The following is a 23,545-nucleotide window of genomic DNA, read 5'->3' on the forward strand; positions in this document are numbered from 1 at the left end:
GATGCACCACGCATAGTGGATTTAAGTGGTACAGTGAATCCTGGTAGTAAGTACTCCAGAAAAGAGCATGAAAGCCATTCCATGAGAAAAGCTTGTTGAATCCTGCCTCTACTCCAGGGCCAGATGATTATCTAGAGTCAGTTGGGAGTCAGTCGGAGCTGTGTTGGTTTACAGCAGCCGGCATCGGGAACGGGGAGCAGCTCAATTTATTGGGGAACCATGTGGGGGATTTCTCCTCTTTACCCTTTTTATCCTCCTTTAGGGCAGCCTGTGCCTGCGGGTCACTGTGGAGAGCAGCAGCGCTGGGTGCTTGCATGGCATGAGGTGGAATTGCAACGTGTTAATGAGTTCTGCACCCAGGAAAATACATGTTGCTAACATTGAGGCAGAAGCACAACACTCACAAGTGGAAGAAACTGATTTTTATTGGAGGACAGAGGTACACCCACAGAGCATCCATCCCTGGAGTAATGGGCACGCACTTTCCCTAAGATAATCTTCCCGTGTGTTGTGCTCAGGGCATCATTTCTGTGCTTGACAAGGTGTTTCTCCTCTGAAGGTGTCCGCAGCTATACGCAGTGAGGATCTTTCTCCTCCGCAACTGATTTGTGATTCCAGATGTCCTGGAGGAGAAATGGAATGAAGAAAGTCCCCGAATCAGAGGGTATCAGAGCCTGCTGACTTTGTCTGGGCTTTCCAGAGATAAAATACAGTGTATTGCTCCACTGTATCGCCTAAACCTTCTTTGTTCTCCTTTCAATAGGACGATGAAACAAAGACCTACTAACCAAATTAAAGCATAAAATGAACGCTGAGATACGGAAACCTTGCCAGGACGAATGTTAATGAATGAAGTTCACTAACGGTGAAGTTTTCAATACAAATAGGTTTATGGCCAATCTCCTTCAGATCACAGCAGTTTGCTTCAGAAGTTTGAAGTCTCAACAGCAGAGGAGGTTCCTTCACAGAGGAATGAATTGGATCATAATCCGAATAGGCCCCCTCTTCGCACTCTTGTCACTCATGCTGCTTTAGGAAACCCTTCTCTTCTGGGGACTCTATTAACCCATGGGTGCTCTATGGCACAGGAGGCTGTAACGGGAGGTTCACGGCCAGCAGACAGCTTGTACCTGGCTGATGCGAGCAGGAGCTCACACATAAACGTGGGCGATGGCAGCTGCTCCTGGGGTGCTTCCCTCAAGTGCTGTGCCTGGTTTGAGCTGGGTGAAGGGAGAAAAGACCTTTTAGCAGGGCCTCTTGTGGTAAGACCGGGGGGAATGGCTTTAACCTGCCAGAGGGGAGACAGAATAGAGATAAGCTCTTCCCTGGGAGGGTGCTGAGGTGCTGGCACAGGGTGCCCAGAGAAGCTGTGGCTGCCCCATCCCTGGCAGTGTTCAAGGCCAGGTTGGACACAGGGGCTTGGAGCAAGCTGCTCCAGTGGAAGGGGTCCCTGCCCGTGGCACGGGTTGGAGCTGGAGGAGCTTTATGGTCCTTCAACACAAGCCATCATCTTGGTGAGTCCATGGTTATCTTAAGGTCCTTTCCAACCCTAACTGTTCTATGATTCTAAGATCTTCCCCATACATTTTAAAGCACAAGAAGAAAGCGATTTCCTACGAACTCCCTGATACCTTCTCAGTGTGAGCATTCCCATAAGAGCCTCGAAACAGATGTATAAAACCCAACAGAAAGTAATTAGATTCTTTTATATCCTCATTATTTTATCCCTAAACGAGGGGGTGAAGGAGAAAGAGACTTCTACAGAAATCCACATTTCATCACCTGTCACAGGCAGGAATTTGGTTTTCAGATTCCCAAGTCTTGCCTGTCAGCTCCTGCCTAAGCCAGCATGGGTTTGACAACTTACTGTGCCTGTTGTCTGCTTACCATGGCACTAATGACAACTGTGATAGGGTGTCACCAGCCCGACACCCCATCACTGTGTCACCCAGGGCCTCTGCTTAGCTGTGTACAGGAGACCTTCAGCTTTCTGCCTTCAAGCTGGTCCATCCCCATCTATGGGACTGGGCACTACTGGCTGTGGATTCTTTTTAATTTGGCATCCAAATTAAAAGCCATACTTGTTTCTTTTTCCTTTTACAGAAATAAATTAGGAAAAAGGATAAGGAATAGTGTGTAAATTACCTGTATTTGATTGAGATGTCATTGACAACTCTTCCCTAACAGACGCTGTAAGAATTGTCATCCTGGGGGCATGCATCTACTCATTGCTGTCCACACGGTAACGACTGCACACATTCAGAAGGACAAACATGATCTTGTTGTGAGGAAAGCTGGACGCTTCTCAGCTCTGCCGTGGCTTTAGTGGTGCATTTGGGCACAGGATCAGTGCGTGTCCCAGTTTCCATCCACAGAGGAGGGTAACGTTTCCTGCTCTGGTAGCTCTGCTTCGGCTTTGGACCCGGCTGATGTGAAGCTCCTAAAGACAGCCCAGACCTTCCCACAGGTTAGATAACCAGGATAACACTCTTCACACGGGGTAGGTAAAGCTGCCCCTCCACTGAGCCTTCCTCTGCAACTCTGTGCTTGTGTTTGCATTGAGGTTGGGAGCTGGGAGCCGTCCCCTCCACTCCTGAACCAGGCAGATCCTTTGGCTTTGCAAGCTTCAGTTGACCCTCTTCCAGCATCAATCCAACCCTCTTTTCACCCACTTGGTTTTGAGCCTTTCTGTGCAAGGAACCTGTCTGGGCTCATACTGAGACTTTATTTTACTCCTAACTCTTGGTTTTTGTTTCCAGGGATGTCTGGAGGGGTTTCATCTGAGAAGCAGCTTCTTGCTTGAAATGACTTCAGGGACATCAAAATACACCTCTCATAATTCATACAATAGCTGCCTTCTCTGGGCTTCATGGGCTGTGAAATATCTGAGCTAGCGCTTGGGGTGGGCACATATTGAGGTGCTGAGGATGAAGTGATGCTGTTGTTCTCTGTATTCTCTGTAAAGACAGATGCTCAGTCAAGCCCCAAATCCAGGCCTTTGCCTCAGTATCTAATAACTGAGCCCTACCGCAGTGCCACCTGCTTTCTGACAGGCTGGGTGTGCAGTGCCACAGCTCAGAAGGAAGCACATCCCTTCAGCCCTCCCTCGTTACGTGCTGCACCGCTTTGGCTTCAGGATTGCCTTGGCCTGGCGAGAGTTCCCCAAAGCAAGGATGCGCAGCAGGTTTGTGCTGAGGATCCCGCTGAAGGTGTCGCGGCTGTCTAACACGGGAGGTGACGTTCAGGGAACGTAACCATGACGTAAAGGTCTTGAGCAATGTCTGTGTGCAAAGTCTCCAGCTGAACCTCCAATAGAGCCCCTTGGAGATCACAGAATCATAGAATGGCTTGGGTTGGAAGGGACCCTAAACTCATCCGGTTCCACGGGCAGGGACCCCTTCCACTGGAGCAGCTTGCTCCAAGCCCCTGTGTCCAACCTGGCCTTGAACACTGCCAGGGATGGGGCAGCCACAGCTTCTCTGGGCACCCTGTGCCAGCGCCTCAGCACCCTCACACCTAATCATTATGGGATATCTTCATTCGTTTTGAGGGGCTTGGGTGGGAAAGGAGGAAAGCAGAGGGTGAAATGCTACGAACTACAGAGAAAACACTCAATTTGGGTAGATGTATTTGTTCAGTGTGAAGACAGGTCAGCTTCACCCCTCCTCGCCTGCCTTGCAGGCTTTGGAGTTGGTTGTTAACCCAGTGCAGATCCAGCTCATCTCTTTGGCATTTTTGGATTATTCAGAGTTAAACTAGTTGCAGTTTGCAACTTCTTGCAAGCACAACCAAGGAGAGATCTGCTGTTGCTGACGATGGTTAGGTCCAAGGTGAGCTTTTGGCAGGTATCAAGCCAACAAGTCCCCACTACTAGAGAGCAACGCCATGGGCTACTAAAGTTTTGTAAGCCCTTAATGAGTCACTTGATATCAGCCAGATCAGTTCACTTACATGGAAAGGGCTCCTATTTCTCCTGGTGGCGTTGACTTCAGTGTGTAGAGCAGGGGAGCGCGGGGCTCCGGTGACTGATCCTTCCTACACCCGCTTGCACAAGGGCTACAGCAGCGCGATGGACTCATCTCAGATTCCTTCGGGAGGTGGTGACAGAGCTCCACCTTAATGAGTTCATCGTCCTGCCAGCATTCTTCCCACACCCTGGTGCCCGTGTTGGCAGAGCTGTGCTGGAAAACGCTCCCTGGGCTTTTAACCGGCTGTGGATATCGGGATGCAGCCTGGATCCTCATCGGCTGACGGTCCGGTTGTGTTTACAGGCAGCACCCAGCAGGCTGGTTTGGTGATGGGGAGATGCAGAGGGATCAGATTAATTGCCAGGGCTCCCAGTTTTGTACCAGTGTGCAAGTGGGTGGAAGGAGGAACCGGTGCCTTAGCCCATGCCTGAGGCTCCGGTGAGTGTTATACCAGCTCTGTTTACTAAAGCCGTGCTCAAACAGCTGCGGAGCTGCATCATGTCCTTGTTTTTCTTCTTGTTTCTGGATAGCAAGCCCTGGTCATGGAGTTAACGCTCCCCAAACAGCATGACTCAGAGCTCTGCTATGAATCCAGCCCTGGATGCACACATTGCAAAATCGTGTCAGAGCTGAGTGCGCTCTTGGCATTGCCACCCCCGAGGTACTCCAGTTCTCTGCAGCGACGTGGTCATTTAGCTGTTTATCTCCGCTTTGAGTTATCCTTATCTCCATCAGAAGTATCTTGCTGCTTGCACCGAGTCCCTCACTTTTACTTGTCTGACCCTGCACATATCCTCTGTGCGGGACAAGTGCCTGTTGTCATCTTACGGAGATGCATCTTCCTGCTAGCAACAAGCTCTCCAGAAGGGGAACACAATTAATCACTGTTTATTATAATATAAGAATCAATCATTTATAATCTAAGACATAAAGGGACCTCCCAAGACATCTAGTCACATCCATCAGGGTGCAACATTGTCCCATCACGCCATTCCTATACTTGCATGTGCTTGGGCACGGTGGATGGGTGTCCCCAACCATCAGTGGGAAAGGGTAATCAAAACAGGTCACTATTCAGCGTGGATATTAGTTTAATGGCTTAAGGACTCCAAAGCTGTGGTAGTTCCCATCAGATGTGCTTGGAGAAGCGAAAGGGCCGGGCTGGCATCACTCACCTCCTCTGAACAAGGACTGGTTTGTTTTCTGCTGGCGTTACGAGCAGCGAAACCAAAGCAGGGTGGTGAAGTGATTTGTGCCAGGTCACAGAGCACGTCAGGGGCCAAGCTGAGGTGGGAACAGGTACCTCCAAGCTCCCAGCTCCCATAGACACCAAGCAGACAAAGCTGGTGCTGGAGCATCAGAGGCCAGGAGGGTGAGTACCTATGGAGAAGAGTCCCCTGGCGATACAAGAAAGGTCCCTTCTAGCAGCTAATCCTTGTCTTGACAGTGACATCTGTTGTAAATACACCTTTGAGCTTCCTTCATCCTTGGGTACCTCTCCGGGTACTTTTCCAGGCACCTTTCTATGAGCCAGCTTACATTATCTCACAAGTGGGTCTTAGCTGCCAAGATCTCCATGTAGGAGACACACAGAAGTCTGGATCCCTCTGCAAGGTCCTTCCAAACCAAAGGCATGGGGAGATGCCTGTACATGGGCTCCCCCGGAGGCTGCTTGGCACAGCTCCCATTCACAGGGCAGGGCGAGCTCAGCAAAGCGCTTGTGAGAACTGGGCAGGAAAAGGTGATTTTGGATAAAACCAGCTTCATTTCTCCTTGAACCAAAAGCATCATCTGTGCAGAGCCCCCGGCTGCGTGGTCGCAGGTGTACGTGGGAACAGGACCACGGTCTGGAAACGAGAGTCTGCTCACTGTGATAAACTCTATCAGCCAACAAAGACATCTGAGAAAGGCATTTCCATGTCTGTGGTCCTGGGTCAGGATAATGGGCTTCTAAAGCCACGCTTGCTCCTTCTTTAGGCTATGACATCTCTGAGCTGCCTCCAGTGTAATTCTCCACACCTAGCTGCTTTGGATTTCTTTCCCTACATCTCACCTTCACTCCACATGCATTCGAGTTTGTTTTTGTTCCTATGATAATCACAACATTCTTTTGATACTTACTTCTTTAAGCCTTGATTTGCTGCTCTTTGCTCCCAACCTTCGCTCCAGTTCACCCTTTCTTATGCGTGGGGATATTTGAAATGAATATAATTATAGTTAATAGCTTCTGCAGGTACTGAAGCATCTTTTGATTCGAGTCCTAACTTTCGTTATTACCCCCCACACACATACACACCTTCTCAGAGATTCTCTGTTTAACCTATGCCTGGAGATTAATTAAGGTGTCATTAAAATGCCTTTAGCACGTTTTGTGTCCTACATGCCTGGAAATACTCTTTTTTTTCCCACAGTCAGGGTTGTTGTGCTTGTACCAACAATAACTGGCATGTGGCTTGTTCTAGATCACCACGAGATATAACCAACGCTCCTCGTTAGAAGAAAACACATTCATTTCTTGGATGCCTCTTCAAAGTTTCCTCAGGAAGACCCATTTAAATGGAGTTTTCCATTTACATCTCTCCATCGCTCTTGGCCGGCTCTGGCACCGGCGCACAACATGAATCCTGCATCACACATGGTTGTGAAATGGATGTTTAGGTTCTTCCCAACCAGTTACGGGGCAGAGCTACTCACTCCAGACATAAATGTTCACAGTCTGAGTGTTTGAGTGCGTGTGGTTCAGCCTTGGGTACACGAAGGCTCCCTCCTCTTTCAGTGTTTGCTTGGTGAGAAGCCATCGCTGGAAAGTAATCTGGGCTTAGAGCGTAAATGGAGGATGAGGTTCATCTACAGCCAAATCCTGCAGCTGCCCTTGCAGACATGGAGCTGGTCAGAGGATGGGAATGGACGGTGCTATTGATGGCCAGAAAACCCAAAGGAGGCAAAAACCCTCCAAGCTTTGCTGGGGTCTTGGCATGGTGCTGGGTGGGAGAGATGTGCATGAGGCAGGAGCAGAAATCCGGAGCTCTTGGTATGTCCCAGGGCTGGTCCGGGTATTAACACAAATCCTTCAGAGCACTGCACAAACCCAGTTCAGAGCTTTCTTCTCCAGCCTTTTGCATCTCCTTATAGTATTAAAACGTCCAAACAAACAGCCTTTATAACACTGCACACAAATGCACGTGTGAGCAGGTGGGACAGAGAAACCAAAGCCCAAACTGCACAAGGATCCGTTTCATTCTCAAGTGGAAGCCTGAACTCTGAGCTCCTCACTCCCAGTTCCTAGGGACACGAACCATGATGTTGTGCCGGGCATCACACTCTTGTGCAAAACCAGACCCAGCTTGGAGATGCCGCAGCTGCTTTCTGGCTTCACCTCCGGCTGAAAGGGAGCTGAGGCTCCCAGCATCCCAGAGGTTTTTAGCCAAGCTCGGAGCCCTCTTCATCCCGCTGCTTGGTGGGATGCCCCGGGAGGGCACCAACCCAAGGGTCATGGTGCTTTCAGCATCATCTCGGTGCAGCTCCTGCAGTCTCCTCTTCTAAAAGGCACAACACAGAAACATGGGAAGAATAAAACAAAGAAATGGGAGCAGATCGGTGCCTTCCCAGGGGAGGTGGTGCTGACCACGGTGTAATTATAACCCCTTCCACAGCTGGGCTGCTTCATGGCCTGACTTCCAAGCCCTGCCAGCTTCTGCAGCTGCAGGCTTTGGACGCTCAGCATGTCCCCCCCTGCTGGTAATCTGTCACTGCTTTAACATGAGCCTTGGCCTTCCAGGCTGGCACACTGACAGGGGCACTGCTGGGACATCACCAGGACCACTGCGGGCAGACCGGGTGTCCCCACATCTCCTCCCATGACTCAGGGCCACCACATCGGTCAGTGACAAACCCCTCTTTTGTAAGAGGGCTGACAGCGACCCACCTTGCAATTAGCAGCTTCTAATAAGCACCCTGATGAGGTGAACCTGGGAGGGAGGAAGATGCTGCCTTGACTCAGTGTCCTCCTGGGTTGGGGGAGAAGGATGCTCGGGATCTGCTGGATGTGATTTTGAGACACAGCCCTGCTCACCCTCCGTTTCCAAAGACTCTTGGGCCATCCCATGCTGGATGAGCTGATGAAGAGCCCTGGAGAAGAAGGCTGGTTTTAAACTGGGGCTGTCCACCACCATCCTCTCCCTCTGAATTTTTACAGCCCCTCTGTTTTTCTACTGCCTCAAACATCTTATTGCCGACATCCTTTCCATCTCTTGCTTTTCTGGCGGGTACCACTCTGCAGGGCTCTTGGAAAAGCCTTATCAGACCACCAGCATAGAATCACAGAACGGTTAGGGTTGGAAAGGACCTAAAGATCATCCAGTTCCAACCCCCCTGCCATGGGCAGGGACACCTCACACTAAACCATGGCACCCAAGGCTCTGTCCAACCTGGCCTTGAACACTGCCAGGATGGAGCATTTGCAACCTCCCTGGGCAACCCATTCCAGTGCCTCAGCACCCTTACAGTAAGGAACTTCCTCCTTAGATCCAACCTGTTCAGAAACAAGGGGTCACTGCCCGAATAAAAGCCCTGGTCTTCCCTCCTGTACCCTTCAACCCCTCCATACCCCTCACAGGTCAGTGCTGTGGGTTACAATTCGTGCTACAGTAGCTCCAATCAGGACCTGGGGTATTATTTATCGTGTTTAGTACCTGCCATCAGTCATGAAAACTTAACAAAGAACCTATTGGGTTTATCTATAGGCAGCTAAACAAACGTATCTTGCTCTCCCGTTATCTTCTTGTTAACAAAACACTATCAGGATGTTCTAAACATCAGCATTTACTGCACAAGAGCCCTTTATCTGGCATGATATATAGAGAGCCCATCAATTAGTGCAGGGGGCTTGAAAATACCTGCCACACTTGGCTCAAAAATCCCAGCACCATCCCAGCGCTGCATCACAAGTAAATCTCCCTCTGTGTTTCCTGGCCTGGAGCATCCCTGCGAGAGCTGGGAACGCTCCTTATGAGCTGAAATTGTGAGAAATGCATTTTTCCACCTTCTTTTAGACCATCAGGCCAGACAGGCCGGTGACTTTCCATAGGAAGAGTGGTGCAAGGGCAGGCAGAATGCTGGGTGGCGAGGGAAGGGGGAAAAGGGAAATCGGCTTTTATTCAGAAAGGCTTAATGTGGTTTGGGAATAGAGTGAAAAGTGCCGTGAGGCAGTGCATCCTCTGGACAGCAAGACCTTGCCTGCGTGGTCGGTCCCTCTCAGGTCCCCCCTTTGTGATGCTGTTCTAATGGAGCAAGGCTAGCTCTTGCTGCCCATCCGCTCGAAGGGGTGGATGTGGTAGGTCTTCAACACCAGCCACTGAGGATCCAGGGCACTGCTGTTCTCAAACACCTCTGCTAAATCCGTGCTCAGCAGAGGAGTCACTTCACCCTGTCATAAACCACCCTCTCCTGTGTCAGCTGGGCCGACTGCTTCGCCCTCCGTGGTGGTGGTTGCGTTGTGATGGGAAAGTGATTCTTCAGATAAATGGCAGATTGGGCAGATTAAGCCCAACTCCTGTTTGTCTCTGACTATTTGAATACCTTGCAAAACAGAAACTCTGCAAACAAGCACATGGGCTGTTTTGGAAATCGCTGTGGCTGTCTCCAAGTGATGCTTTGCTCTTGGGAGATGCTTTCCTCTCGGTGGATCTCCAAGCTCAGGACTAAATGCACTTGCAGAGGTTGGACTCACAGACTTCCCAATTGTTTCAGTGGCTCCACATATCTAAAAGAAGAAGCTAAACCTTTCAAGGCTGGTAATTGCTATTACTTTTAATTCCCAAACTGAAAATAAAGGGAAAAACAGTGGTGGATCTGGGGCTGGGCTGACCTCTGCCTGGCTTTGAAGAGGCGGCATCAAACATGTAAGTGAAATAGGTGATAAAACCAGTGAAGCCAGTGATGGGAGTCAGAGAGGGCAGATGGGATCAGAGCTTTGGGCCAGGCCAGTGCAATTAGGAGTGTGTTTTGCACCACGCTGAGCAGGACACTGTAGGAGGGAGGCCGAAGAGGTGCAGCAATAGGGAGAGATAAGATCCCGGAGGAGCGCTGGAGCTGTCTGGACAGAGAAGAGTAGGAGGCACCATAGAAATTGCCTGGGACCTTATCACCGTGGGCCATCTTCTCCTCCTCTTTCACATCCGTGGCAGACCTGATGCTGCAGCACTGTCCAAGCCGCCCAGCCCGTCCCTGCTGCCGTCAGCTACAAGCCCCATCGCAGCAGGATGGGATCTCTGTCCTGATGTGGTTGGAAATGTAAGACCTCCAGAGATGTGCCTTGAAACAGAGATAGAAAGAGGTGATAAATAGCTTCAGGATAAGGACTTGTGACCCCAGGAGCAGTGGTGGGGCTGGTGGCTGGAAGGTGCTGCATGTGGATGTTTGTTGGGGTTGGTTTCAGTGCTAAATGCACAGATCCAAAGTACAGGGGTTTATGCCTTTACCCACGCCGTTCCCGATGGGAAAAGGCTGCTCACTAAAAGCCAGCCCAAAGCCATGCATCATATTCGGTCTCCAGAGGCAAAGGACGGGGCTGAAATAAAATCCAGTAGCATGGCCCCATATGGGCAAAGCCTTGCTGGTGGGGAGGGAGCACCTCAGGTTAGCAGCGGCCCTTTCAGCAGTGCATTAACCCATTGTCCTCTTACGACCAGAGCTGGCTTTTAACACCCTTAAACCAGCTCCTAACCCAAGGAGGACCCTCTGTAACTTATACCCAGACCCAGGAAGCCCAGGTAAGGAGCCAAGTAGAAATTGGACTTAAGAAAATCACCCCATTGAGGGGGTGGTCATTGCTGATGGTTATTTGGCTATTGGTTATTTGGTTATTGGTTATTTGGTTATCGGGGTCTGGGAGGTGCTTCGTTTTGCAGGGCAGATCTCCATGTGGGTTTTGCATTCAGATATTCACCTCACACCGTCCTCGTATCATTGCTGTTGGCTGTTTTTTCCTCCAACTGCTATTAAAGTTACTATTTGATAGGAGAACAAAAGATAAATAGGAATCATTGGTTCAAAACCTCGCCATCTAAGCGTGATCTTTCTAGACCAGGAACTCTAAGCCCCTGATCTGTGTGATATATATAGTTTGGGTACAATAATATCTGCTACGGTTATTATTATTACCTATATGACAAAGATCTTTCTCCCCCCCCCAAAGAAAGGCAGAGATTGCACACGTGTTGGCTAGTTTCTGTGTTAGGGGGAGGGAAGGCAAAAAGGAATAAAAGTTTAATAAACGTGTGCTGTGTTGTGGATGACTTTGTGGCGACCTTTGTTGCAAATGGCCTATGCATGCGGAATAATGGTCTCCGTGCAGAGAGGGAAATGGCTTAGTGCTATCATCGTTGCCTCGGTAACCATCAGAGTCTCCATCTAGCAGAGAGAAATGAGTTATGAAAAGGCTTGAGTGAAGAAGGGATTAACACATGATCCCAGGGACAGCGTGTCAATCAAAATCAGCGGAGAAATTACACTGCTCTATTTGAGAATGTCTCCGGAAACGCAACCTTAGTGGGTGTATGTATGTGGATGTACGAGGGAGCCATGGAGGGACCTATAGCTCTGGGCCTCCTATGGAATAGACATGTATTTTTTAATATATATATATACGTATCAAGATACCTGCAGATGCACAAGCACCCCCTGCACAAACATTCCCAATACATCCGTATCCAGACACATGCAGGAGGCACCTCTCCATAGGGATGCACCTTGGTGATGCCCGTATGATGCGCGGCCCCACGCTCTCCAGGCTTCATGCTGCCCTGAGCAGCCAAGCAAATGGAACTACCAGAACAAAAATAACCCCAAATGCATATTTGATCCTGAAATTCGCTCATCCTCTTTCCCGTCCTCACTAGGCTTTGTTAAAATGTCTCCTACGGCATCCCCTGCTCCCACAGGACAGCCCCATGAAGTCCTTTGTGCACCTCCAAAAGGGGGAGTGGAAGGAAACAGGTCCCCCATAACATGCTCAAAATCCAAAAGCCAGGGCAATATGGAGACTGTAGCTTTAGACTGAGGGCAGTGGAGCCTTCACCTGGATGTATTCCATCAGCACTGCACTCCTGAGCTCTTCAACTTGTAGGTCAAGGGCATGGGAACTAAACCCACGATTAACTCCCCTTGGTTTTAGCTCCTGCACGCTCTGCAGTAGTTACAAGCCCCGGCACTGCTCAGCCGTGTGTAGCTGTGCACACATTTCCTATGGCGATTGTTTGCCTTGATTCAGCTGAGGAGCTTTACATTACCTGGGACCAGAGTGAGCTTTCTGCTAGTGTCGGGAGCAGAATGAGATTGCGGGGAAGGGAGGGCTGGCGCGGCCCCGTAGCGGAGCAGTGTGCCTGGAAAGGGCCTCGAGTATTTGTTCTGTTCATTGGCCACTTCAGTAATAGAAAACTTTCTCCTCCAGGAAATTCTCTCTTATTTATTTATATATATATGTGTGTGTTTATATATATATTTGAAGCGGATTATTATATAGGGAAAGTAAAATTTCTCTTTGGTTTCTTCGCTGCCTGCTGAGCCACCCAGCCTGTCCCTGTGCTTCCCCATGGGAAGCGCAATAGCACTCAGGGAGGGAATTTGCCCCCTGAGAGTGATGCTGGATCACCCAGCCCAAGGTTTTCCCTGTGCTCATCACCCAACAGTCACATTCCCCCATCACAGCCCCTCACGCCCAGGGTCCTGCAGCCCCACACGACCCCCCCTTACAAACCCCATCCTACACCCACAGCCAACTCACACCTCGCGCTTCAGCTACAGCCGCAGCGGCTTTACACCTAGCTTTATGTGTTCCGTAGGGGCTCTTCACCTGCCCCCATCCTGACATATCCCCATCACTTCCATACATCCATCCCTCTCTCCTCCCAATGCACAGACACACATGGCACCTCCCCAAACACCCTCACACCCCCACGCATGCCCTACATCACCCCTAGGACCACAAATCCCAACCCAGGCTCTTGGCTCCCCCAGCCACCCCTGCCCTTTGCCCAAACACACTGTCTTTTGGGGCTTTGAGATCCACCTTTGGGTTGTCCCACACACACAAACACAGTGTTGTCCTACCATCTGCATGCTACAGAATCCCCCTCTCCATGTCTTCAAAGCCCAACGCTCATTCAGGGTGCAGCATCCCATGTAAAACACAAAGGATCAAGCCCAAATGTAGATGCCACCAGAATACGTGCATTGCCCATGGACAAGGACACCCCCAGCCTAACCAGTGCCACCAGTAAACCCTCCACCAAGGCTTCCCATAACCCTCAACCACTCATCGTTGGTGCTGCCTTTCTGGGGCTCTCCAAGCATCAATCCCGCACCTCCACCCTCTTTCTATCCCCCTTTCCCTGTTTTCCTTTCTCCCGGGTTTATTTCCCCTTTCCTCCCATTCCTTCCCCCTTTTCCTTCCCTCCCCCCCACCACGTCCCCAGCCTCCCACACAAGTTTAAAGCCATCAGCCCAGCCAACGGTTAACCAAATCGCCTTGACCTCTCTGCTATTTGATATTCGCCTCCTTGACACTCATTTAGGAGCTCGCAGCGGTAAAGCAGACATTGGACAAGTCCAGCCTGAAACCAAAGCCCTATGAAAGGAGGAGAGAGATCAGAAGAACCTGATAGCTAGGAACTTGTTCTCTCCAAAGGCTTTCTGGACATTTTAGCCTGGATCAGGGGTCCGTGGAGCGCCAGTTCGTCGCCAAGCAGGGTGTAAACGTTAAATGTTAGCTATTTGTTCCAGAGATTGGCATGAAGATCGAGCCTTTCTGCCTCCTCTTCCCCCCTTAGCCCCCCTCCCGCAGTCTCTCCAGCCCGTCCAGAGTCTCACAGACACTCATTCATTAGCGGTTTAATAACCCTCCCGACGTGATAACATCCTTTACTCCCGGCTCTGCGAGCGGAGGTGACCCTGGAGGCGGGGGAATGATGCTACGGGAGGGGGGTCGGGGGGTACTGGGCAGCCGGTATGGGCTGAACCCCATGCAATTGCTGGGTGGAGAAAGCACACACAGCCCCCCCCAGGTTAGGCATATATATGTATACATATATACACACACCTATATATACACACGCTTATATATATTTGTATATATAAAACAAATAACCCCCAACTTATGTGTTTGAGTCCCTAAAAGTCCAAAGGGAGCCTCTCCCAGAGGTCCCCAAGCCCGGAGCGGGGGCAGACACACACACAATGGGGTGTCCCCCAGTCCGCGTGTCCTAAATCCCTGTATCCCCAACCTCCTGTATCCCCAACCCCGTGTTCCCAACCCCCGTCGCCCTTCCAGGGTGATGCCCAGATGCGGGCGGTACCTCCCCCGATTAAGCCCTTATATCCTTTTAAAATCTCTCTAATTCCCACATTTATCACGTTTGCCCCATAACTGCGGATCCAGGGATCTGAAGCAACCTTTGGAAACTCCGATTAGTTCGGCTTCGTTCTGTGCCTTTTTCCTCCTTCTCCTTTCTCCCTGTTTTTGGTTGCCTTTTTTTTTTTTACCCCCCCCTTTCTGCCCGGCTTTCATGCGCTCCAGATAAGATATAAAATACTCTATCGGGATACTGTAATATTAAAGATCAAAAGTGGCATCAATTGAAAACCAAACGCGCGGAAAACAAAGGGGAAGGCTGAGAGATGTTCATCAGCTAATTACAACTGCAAATATTATGCAAATTTATCTTGGCACAGCAATGGAGAAAGCGAGTTTAAGTGCGGAGATAATGCTGGAATATTGAATGTTCAGCTAAGGGTGGGACGTGGTCCAATAAATTCATCTGAGGGAGAACGGGTATTATATATGTGTATATTCCTATCAAATCATCTACACTCCAAACTGGGGGGGGGATATCAAAAATTTCGGTTATAATTGATACTTGAAATTCCTGGACAAATATTGCAGGGAATAGACGGTGGAGGGAGAGCAGGGAAGCGGAGATTACCGTTTGGATGGGATTTGGGAAGCACCGCATAGAAAACGATGGACCTATAGCAGGGAGACGTGCAACACGCACACGGGTGGTGGTGGGGAAGGTCCCCCCCCAGTCCAGATCCCTAGTGGGAGCTTTTCCCTTTAGGCAAAGGGGAAAACCGAGTTATTTTTCAACCTTGTTTCAGAAACCTCTCCCGCTTCCTGGAGAGAAAATAGAAAAGGACCGCGCTGGAGGTGGTTAACGATTAAACACCGTCGTTGTGGCGGCAGAGCCAAGAAGGGACGGGAGGGAGGCAGGGAAACTTAAAGCAAGGTAGAGAATAGGGCTGGCAGCACCTGTCCTCGGGAATATTAGGTTCGGGAATGTCCGTACACGAACTGGGGGCGGGGGTGGGAGTGGGGGGTAGAAATAAAGGGGAAAAGATTGAAATAAAGGGACGCAAAGGAGGGGAAAATAAGAGAAAGAAGAAAAAGGAAAAAGGGGGTGAGGAAAATAAAGGAAAAATAAAAGGAAGGAAAAAAAAAAAAACAACCCCCAAATCGAGGTGCAGCAAATTGACCACGGAAAGGATTTTAGGCACCATTTTCTGGTCACTGCTGTCTAAAGGAAGAAGAGGGGATGCTCTAACGCGGGGGGTGAGGAGCACCCCCAGCCCTGCGCAGGGTGGGGTTTGGGGGTGTTTGAGCCGTTACCGGTGGTTCTGTGGAGGAGTACTTTCGGGCTGCGTTGGGACTTTCCCCCCTTTTCCTACCCCATCCCTCAGAGCGCAGCAAAGGGGGTTATTCCCCGCAGGAAATAGTTCAAATCCATCTTTCCCCCCCGCACAGGTGAGGAGGCAGAGCCCGGCTGCTCCTTCCCTCCCTGGATTCAAACGAATCCATCCTAATCCAGCATAAATATCAGCAGATCTTCCCCTCCTCAGGCACACGAATATCAATAATTTCGGGTGAATCCCACCCCTTAACCCCCTCCCTTTTTATTTCTGCAGCCAGAAAGCCGGAGCAGCGTTCCATTTACATACAAAGCAACGCTCGGAGTTTCTTCGGTCTATAAGAAATACCTTAAAAGAAAAGGAGGCAGAGACACGGGGAGAGAAAGGGGAGAGACTCCTTTAGCAGGAACCTTATCGATTCTTTGCTGTGCATGTATTTATTTGACAACGGGGCGGGGAGAAAAATTGAACATTATTGGCAGCCCTCCCTTAAGAGAAAAAAGAAGAAGGGGAGAGAAAAACTAAGATGCAAATTGTGTTTTATCTTCACCCGGCTCCGTGCTTTAGCCCGTGTTTATGATGCATTATCTCCCCCTTGAATAAAATATAAATCATGTAAAATTAGGATCTCACAGCCAGCGAGAGGAGAAGCTCCGGTCGATTTTCCTAATTTCAGGCTGAAAGTGACACATTAATTAAAGCTCCTCTTCCCCTCCCCATTTATTATAATTATTATCAGATTTACCTTATATTTCCCCAATTCTTAGATAATAATAATAAAACAAATCAGTTTCGCTGCCCCTCTGTTTAAAGCTCAACTAAAATAAGGACTCACGCTTTGGGTTGGGGTTTTTTCCTGCCCCCCCGCCCCCCCCCCCCAACGCTGCCCATCGCTTTCCGCCATCAGATTCATTGTGATGTATTAGATGCAATAAATTATCCCATGTAACAAAACATTGGGAGCTGAAAGGGTGATAATCTGGAAAGCAGAGATAAGGATTCATTATTCCGAATCATTATGAATCCAACGTTGCCTCTGACTTCTTTCTTAATCAGCTCCTCTGATCCTGGATATGTGAGCAGCTCAGATAAGGAAAGAGTCATTTATAATTCTGTACCTCGTCTAATATTTAGGGAAAAAAAAAAAAAGAAGAGAGAGAAAAGTCAGAGGCAAGAAAACGCCATAAAACACAAGCAAGAGGCGGGCTCGGAATGAAATATCACTTCCATGCTGTTAGAGCCGCAGTGAGATTTAATTAAAATCCCCCACTTCCACGTGTTGGATGTGTTCTTATAAATACATTTTGCACCTTGGCTCTAGTGGATGGGAATTTGCAACCGGGGCGACTTGCTGGGGTCTGGCTTTGATTTCACTCCCGAGTCCCTCGTTTAGGGGAATTTTAGGGGTGTGCATGTGTATAATTCCTGAGGTTCCCCCCCATCCCCTCTGTCCCTCCCCACCGTTCACACAAAGTCATTAGGTCGAGCCTACCCGAATGCGGGAGGTTGCGTTTAATGGAAATCGTTTTAAAGCGAATTGAATACACCCCGCGCACACAAAGCCCAGGATCAATGCCAAAGCAGTGCCAAAGCGGCTCGTTTGGAGCGAGCAAGACGAAGGGAGCGTTCTACTCCTCCTTGGAAATGAAGATTACGAGGATGATATTAAATATAACCTGTCTGAGAACGTTTCACAGCCGGGGAGGGGGGAATTATTGATCATTGACGCTTTTGCTCCGTGCTGGGGGCAGAGAAAGGTGGGCTTTCTGTCAGAGCAGTTTAATTATAGCAAATAACCCGTCCCCAACCTCCTCCCTGCAGCCGCCGGAGCGGTTCTCACTAACAATACCGCGCGGATCGTATTTATGGAAGGTCCGACTGCAAATCTGGGTTCAGGCGGAGCCTGATCGATTCTCTGTGTGTGTGTTTAGGTATTTATTTCGAGGTATAAGGCGGCTAAATGTGTGCCAAGAGGAGAGCGAGAGGTGGGATTAGCCACATGCGCTGGGAGAGCCACAGGCTCACCATGGACGTTGGAAAACACACGGGGGGAGAAAGTATATATAATGTATACAAGATATATATTTTTTCATCTATTGTAGAAAAAAGCATATAATATATTATACGTGTATAGTGTAGAATATATACAATATATTAATATACTGTATGTGGAGTATATTAATATATTACATATGTGGAATATATGAGATATATAATATATACGGAATATATATACACACGCGCACACCAATGTATAAATTCCACACAAGGAAAAAATATATGTGTGTGTGAATAAATAAATAAACACACAAACAAATATATATATACACGCATATATATGCATGTATGTATTTAAATAACCTCTGGCTACCTGGCTATTGCTTTTAATGTATATTGGGACCTAAACCGCAGGCATCAGGGAAGGTCTGCGATATCGCTGATAAACCCCGGGTGCCATTTAAAGCCTCATTAGTTATGTTTAACCTTTGAATCACCGGCCCTCAGAGCTGGAAATGAACTTGGCGGTGCGGGGTGAATGCAGAGACTGGGGGGGGGGTTGGGGGGTGTGGTGTGCTGTGTGGATGCGCCTGCGCCTGTGCCCAAATTCCCTCTTACCCTCCTCCCCACGCCGGGGGAATAGGGATTCCATCTCCATGGCCTTCCCAAGAGGTTTTTGCAGGAGGATCCTTGATTTTTCGTTTCCCCAGTTTCTACAGTGCGCTCAGATATCCCAGATCCAGTTCCCTCTCTCACACACCCCCCTTTCTTTCATTTATTATGTATTTCTGGGCATTTTGTGGGGGATCCGACATATTCCCCGTTGATCCCCCCTCCCTCCCGCAGAGCTGTTTTTGGGGAGCAGATTTCCCAGGGATTTTCCCTGCCCGGTGATGTAGAATACACACCCTGCCTAGTTTTAGCTGTATTCTCCTTTATATTTTATCCCATACCCCGTCAGGATTTAGCCCCGGCTCCTCCAGCCGGCTCCGTACAATCCGCTCAAGCTTCTCGGCTTTAAAACCCTGGTTTTCGAACCTTTTTCCTAGCAAAAAGCACGGGTTTAGAGGGGGTAGATGGGCTCAACCCGCCTGCCCAGGGGTGCCCGAGCTGGCTCCATAGGGGCTTCGTGGTGGGAAGGCTCCGGTCGCAGTTCTAATGAGCTTTAAGTTATTACCTTAATTGAATGGGTTTTCTAAAGATAGAATTGGGAGGCGATCGCGTTACCTTTCACCTCACAGGGAGTCACTCTAGAATCAGAGATAGCAACTCCCAGCGTCAGCAGAAAAAACCCAGCCCAACAATATCCCTCCGGGAGCAGGATTGTAATTATATATATGTATAATATGAATAATATTATCCAGAACTAATTATATATATATAATTATTATTGTTTTCCCTAAATTATCGATTTTCGACCCACTTTCTGAAGCCCCACGCACCCTCCTTAGTCCTGGGAACAAAACATTCCTCGTTTATTCCCATGGAAGCATTTTATGCCAGTGGTGGAAGTGGAGTGTAATGTTAAATTGGGGTAAGGGAGGTGTTTTTCTCCCCTTTCTTCCCACTTTTTCCCCCTTCCATCCCGGTAAGCGCCTGCCCACGCCAGTAGGTCAGTGTGGGCGCTCCGGGACGTGTTTTCCATGGGGAAGTTCCCCCCCAAGCTGCCACTGCTGGGTTTTGCTGACAGGATCCCCCCTTCCCCACGAAGTGCATTGCAGAAATGAGCACAAATCCTAATAGTAAAACAAGAGCATCACCAAGGTGGAAGTTTGCTCGGTGGGGGAACACTGGGGCTGCAGCATTAGGTTTTGGGCACAAACACGAGTTGAGGGGCGTTAAAAGCTTCGTCTCTATCTCCTCTTAGCTGCAAGAATTGGGGCATCCCACGAAGCCTGTGGTGGCCCTACAGCATTTTGGGGGGATAGGGAGGATCTTCCCTTCCCAGCCCCCGAAAGCCCCCAGGTCTTCGGGGAAAGAGGCTGATCGGGACAGGAGACTGCAGTTCCTCCAGTTCATTCTGCAAGATCGGCCCTGGCTTCGAGCCCATCCAGCTCTGGAAGCACAGACTGGGATAGTGGGGGGACACACAGACCCTCGGGCTGGGACCGACCCCCGAGGTCGGTGTCTCCTGCAGAGGAGCCTTCCTCGTCCCGGTGAAGAGGAGGGGGACAGGGCAACAGACCCCCCTGAGCTTTCCAAATGCCAGGGGGTGAGTGTGGATCGGAATTCTGGGTTTAGGGTGGTGTTTTTTTTATGTCGAAATCCAGGAGCCTTGCACCAACGTATATTTAAGAATTAATAATAATTAAAAATAAATAAAGGAAAACAGGAGCAATAAAAGTCCCTCCCGAAGAAAAGGGGGGACAGAGGAGGAGAAACAGCCCATAACAGCTAATTTCACCGCTTTTCCTCAAAAGCTTTCGAGGCAAGCGGAGCGGGCTCCGGCGTTATTTCTGTCACCGTCAGCTTAGTATTTGCTTCCCTCCCTCTTCCCCCCCCCAGTCTCTGTCTGTCCCCAGGCACTGAAGGCTCCCGGCAGTGACAGTCGCTCCCGGGACAGGTCGCATCACGCTCACACCGCTGCTAGCCCCGGTACCTGGCCCTGCCCCTATCCGTCCCCCCCCCTTCTTTTCCCGCCCCCTGTGATTCCCGGGAGGGGTGTGTAAAGAACCGGCCCATCATATTCCTCTCACTCCTTCTCTGCCCTTTCCCAACCCGGAAGAGCTCTGATCTTCAGCCCAGCCCGGAGGAGGAGGAGGAGGAGGAGGGTGGGCTTTTGGAGGATGCGGCTCCCCCAGGTTTTCCCCCTCGGAGGGAGCTTGCGACATGCCAGCGCTGCTCCTGCGCTCCTGCCCTGAGAGCTCCACCGGAGCGGGACTCCAGGAACCGCCTCTGCCCAGGTCAGTGAATGCCCTAACCCGGGTGCCTGCATCTCCACCCCCCACCCCCCCCTTTCCTTTCTTTAATTCTCATTTTCTTTATTTTTTATTATTTTAATTCCTTCTTTGCCTCCTTTCACTCCTTCGCCACGTGGAGATCGGGATGGGGATCTCGGCTCGAGGGCTTGAAACCCAACCCGTCGCCTTCCCCCCCCCCTTTTCCTTGTTCCTTAGGGGGAGAGTTGGGTTTTCCCGGTGACCTTGGAGAAAGGCATCCCCCGGCTAGGGAAAGACAGGAAATTTGGGAAGCGGGTGAGAAAAAGCTGTTTTTTTTCCCCGGGTGTTAGGGAAGGAGCGAGGCTGGGATGGTCGCGGTGGGAGCCGGGACGCGTCACTGTCATCGCTGGATTGGGAAATGCCGATCTGAGGACGGGAAGGGAATGATCTGTGCCTGGCTCCCTACCTATGTGCAGATCCCTCTGTATGTACAGCCCCGAGGCCCCTATGAGCGCAGTGATGTCCGTGCGGGCAGGATTCCGCTCTTCCGCGCTCTCCCCGCGGTTCATACTCAGCGATGTTGATTTGATCACGCTAGCTCTCTTTGTGCTGTAAAGGGCAGAATTTATACAATATTTTTAGTACTATCTATATTCGCTTTAAAAATATCTACTAGATAATAGACAACGCTCGTCCTACGCTTCTAATAGGCTCTAATTAGGGCGATCTTCCGCCCCGCTCTGCTCATATTCCTTCTTATGCCTTATAAACCTAAGCCCCAGCCGCGGAGGGCAGATGCGCTGTTAAGGAGGATGAGATGAGGAAGAGGGGCCTCGGCCTGAGGCCAGAACCCGTCCCCGTACCCCTCGGGGGTACACCCGGGCCGGGCCAGGCCGGGCTCCGGCAGAACCCGGAGGACGAGGGGAGAGTTTCGCCTCTTTCCAGGCTCTCCTGGATTTAGGTCTTGCTTTTCTTTATCCTCTTGTAGGAACATTTGCAACCCTCCAGGTTGAGCAGGGAGTATTCCGGGATAGAGCTTGGAAATGGCTTGGGCTGCCCAGAAACGCGCGTTAACGTCCTTGGGCGCCTTTAAAACAGAAAGGGGAGAAAATACTTTATCTATCATCTATATCTATCTATCTATCTATCTATCTATCTATCTATCTATCTATCTATCTATCTATCTATCTATCCATCCATCCATCCATCCATCCATCCATCCATCCATCCATCCATCCATTCATGCACGCATTCACCCATTCATCCATCCACCCATCCCAGCTCCTCTTACCTTCTCTTCTCAGTACACAAGCAGCGGGCTCGGGGTGACGGATTTGAATGCAACCGGATAATTAACAACCACCGGCCCAGCTTGTTTTACTCCATTAGGAAGGTCCGTCCTCCCTCCCGGCACTTTGCTCCTGGCTGGGGCAAAACGCTTCCTTATCCCGGGGATTTTATTATTATTGTTATTATTTTGCTTTAATTTGACTGCAGACACGAGGGTTTGAGGTTTAGTTTTTAATTTCAAGTGTGAAAAAGAGACGAGGAAGGGCTTCCTGCTGGGGCAGGTAGAGAGCGGGGTAATGCAGGGAAAACAGGGCTCCGGTCCCCCCCCGGGATGCAGGCAGCACCTCCGCTGCACTGGGAGAGGGCGGTAATTGCCTATATGGGCCCTTCAGGGGAATTTGGGGTGAAATATTCCCCTCCTCAGAGAGAAATCCCGCAGATTTCACCACGATGCTCGTACAACCTGGATTTGGGAGCATGGGGTGGTAAACGTGAAGCACTGTGCGAGGCGGCCGTGCCGGGTTACACCTGGAGGGATGGTTCTGTGGACAAGGGGGGTTATTTGGGGGTGCAGGGACAGCTCTAAAGTAGCTGGAGCAGGACGCTTCCAGGAGTAAATGACTCCGGTTTCAATCCCGGGAGGCTGAGATATGCCCCTGCTCCTGGCCAAGGAAGTGGGGGGTGGTAAATCAGCCTCCTCCTTTCACACCAACCGCACGGCGATCCGTGTTTTCTGCTGTCTCTAAATCGCAGCGTGATTCCTGCTTTTGGGGAAATAATAGGAAAATTTAGAAGAGAAGCCATTAAACCCGACGCCAGCTTCACCTTTTCGGTTGGGTGCGAGGGGAACGGCTCAAGATCGGGTTTAAAGCGAGATGCTTTTTGCCTTCGCTTCAAATCTATCGCTGGCAAAAAATGATGAAGCAAACCCGAAAATAAACCGACCCTTCTTACATATATAAATACATACATATGAAACTTATATTTTAAATGCTAATTTCCTCAATCTCCCCTTAATTTGGAGTGGATTTCTAGGGATTTTCCTGCTTTTTCTTGTCCCGTTTGTGAGCTCACCGTGCGATCGCCTCTACAGGAGCGCTGCCCAAGCTCAGCCCCGGGCAGGCAGGAGCAGCAGCAGAGACCCGCGCAGCGCAGCGCGGAGGGGTGCGGAGCTTCTCCGCGCAGCTGGGAAAGAGGGGAAAAGGGGGAAATAGGGGGAAAAATAGAGGGGAAAATTCAAGTAAGAAGGAGAACGCCGTTCTAAACAACACCTTTGGTGTCTGAGAAAGGGAAAGGGTGGCCGGGGGAGCAAAGGGACTTACCGTGTTGAGCTGGAAACTACGGAGGGAGGCACGGGAAGAGGAAAGGAGAGTGGGAAGGGAGCAGGAATCTGCCTCCCGTCCCGGAGCAGGACGGGGCACCGGCGGCATGGGGGAACACGGAGGTTTTTCCCCCTTCTCCTCCTCTTTCTCTCCCCTTGCCTTTGCCTCCGCCGCGCAGTTCGGGGAATGTGTCGGGGGCGAGAAGCCGCCTCTGGGACCTGCGGAGCCGGTTTTTGATCTCTCTCAGCCTCTATTTTTTTTAGCAGTGTCCCGGGGCAGTCGCCCTCCCCTCAGCTTCAAAGGGAGAGGGGGGGGAGGGAGGCAGAGGAGGGGAAAGAAAAGTCCCAGTTTCTCTCCTCCCAATTTTAATTCTCCGAGTTTCTCCGGCAGAACAGGGTCGCCCCCA

At 50.2% G+C, this 23,545-nt stretch overlaps 1 protein-coding gene and 1 long non-coding RNA gene across 2 annotated transcripts in view; one reads left to right on the forward strand and one right to left on the reverse strand.

Moving 5' to 3' along the window:
- Positions 1-9,244: 9,244 nt before the first annotated feature.
- LOC133277059 (uncharacterized) lies at positions 9,245-23,070 on the reverse strand. The gene is made up of 3 exons (XR_009746077.1): positions 21,819-23,070; positions 20,994-21,136; positions 9,245-10,280 (listed from the first exon to the last, which is right to left on the reverse strand). It is a non-coding gene; the product is annotated as an uncharacterized LOC133277059 (long non-coding RNA).
- Positions 20,397-23,545, forward strand: part of GATA3 (GATA binding protein 3) — a 28,477-nt gene continuing 25,328 nt past the window's right edge. Inside the window, exon 1 of the mRNA XM_061468578.1 lies at positions 20,397-20,551. The gene's annotated coding sequence lies outside the window, so the exon portion shown is untranslated. The remainder of the gene's footprint in view (positions 20,552-23,545) is intronic.

This window comes from Pezoporus flaviventris, unplaced genomic scaffold (assembly GCF_033815535.1).
Source record: "Pezoporus flaviventris isolate CSIRO_AGI_PZ_B2104156 unplaced genomic scaffold, CSIRO_AGI_Pfla_v1 ptg000049l, whole genome shotgun sequence".
In the NCBI taxonomy this organism is placed as follows: Eukaryota; Metazoa; Chordata; class Aves; order Psittaciformes; family Psittacidae; genus Pezoporus; species Pezoporus flaviventris.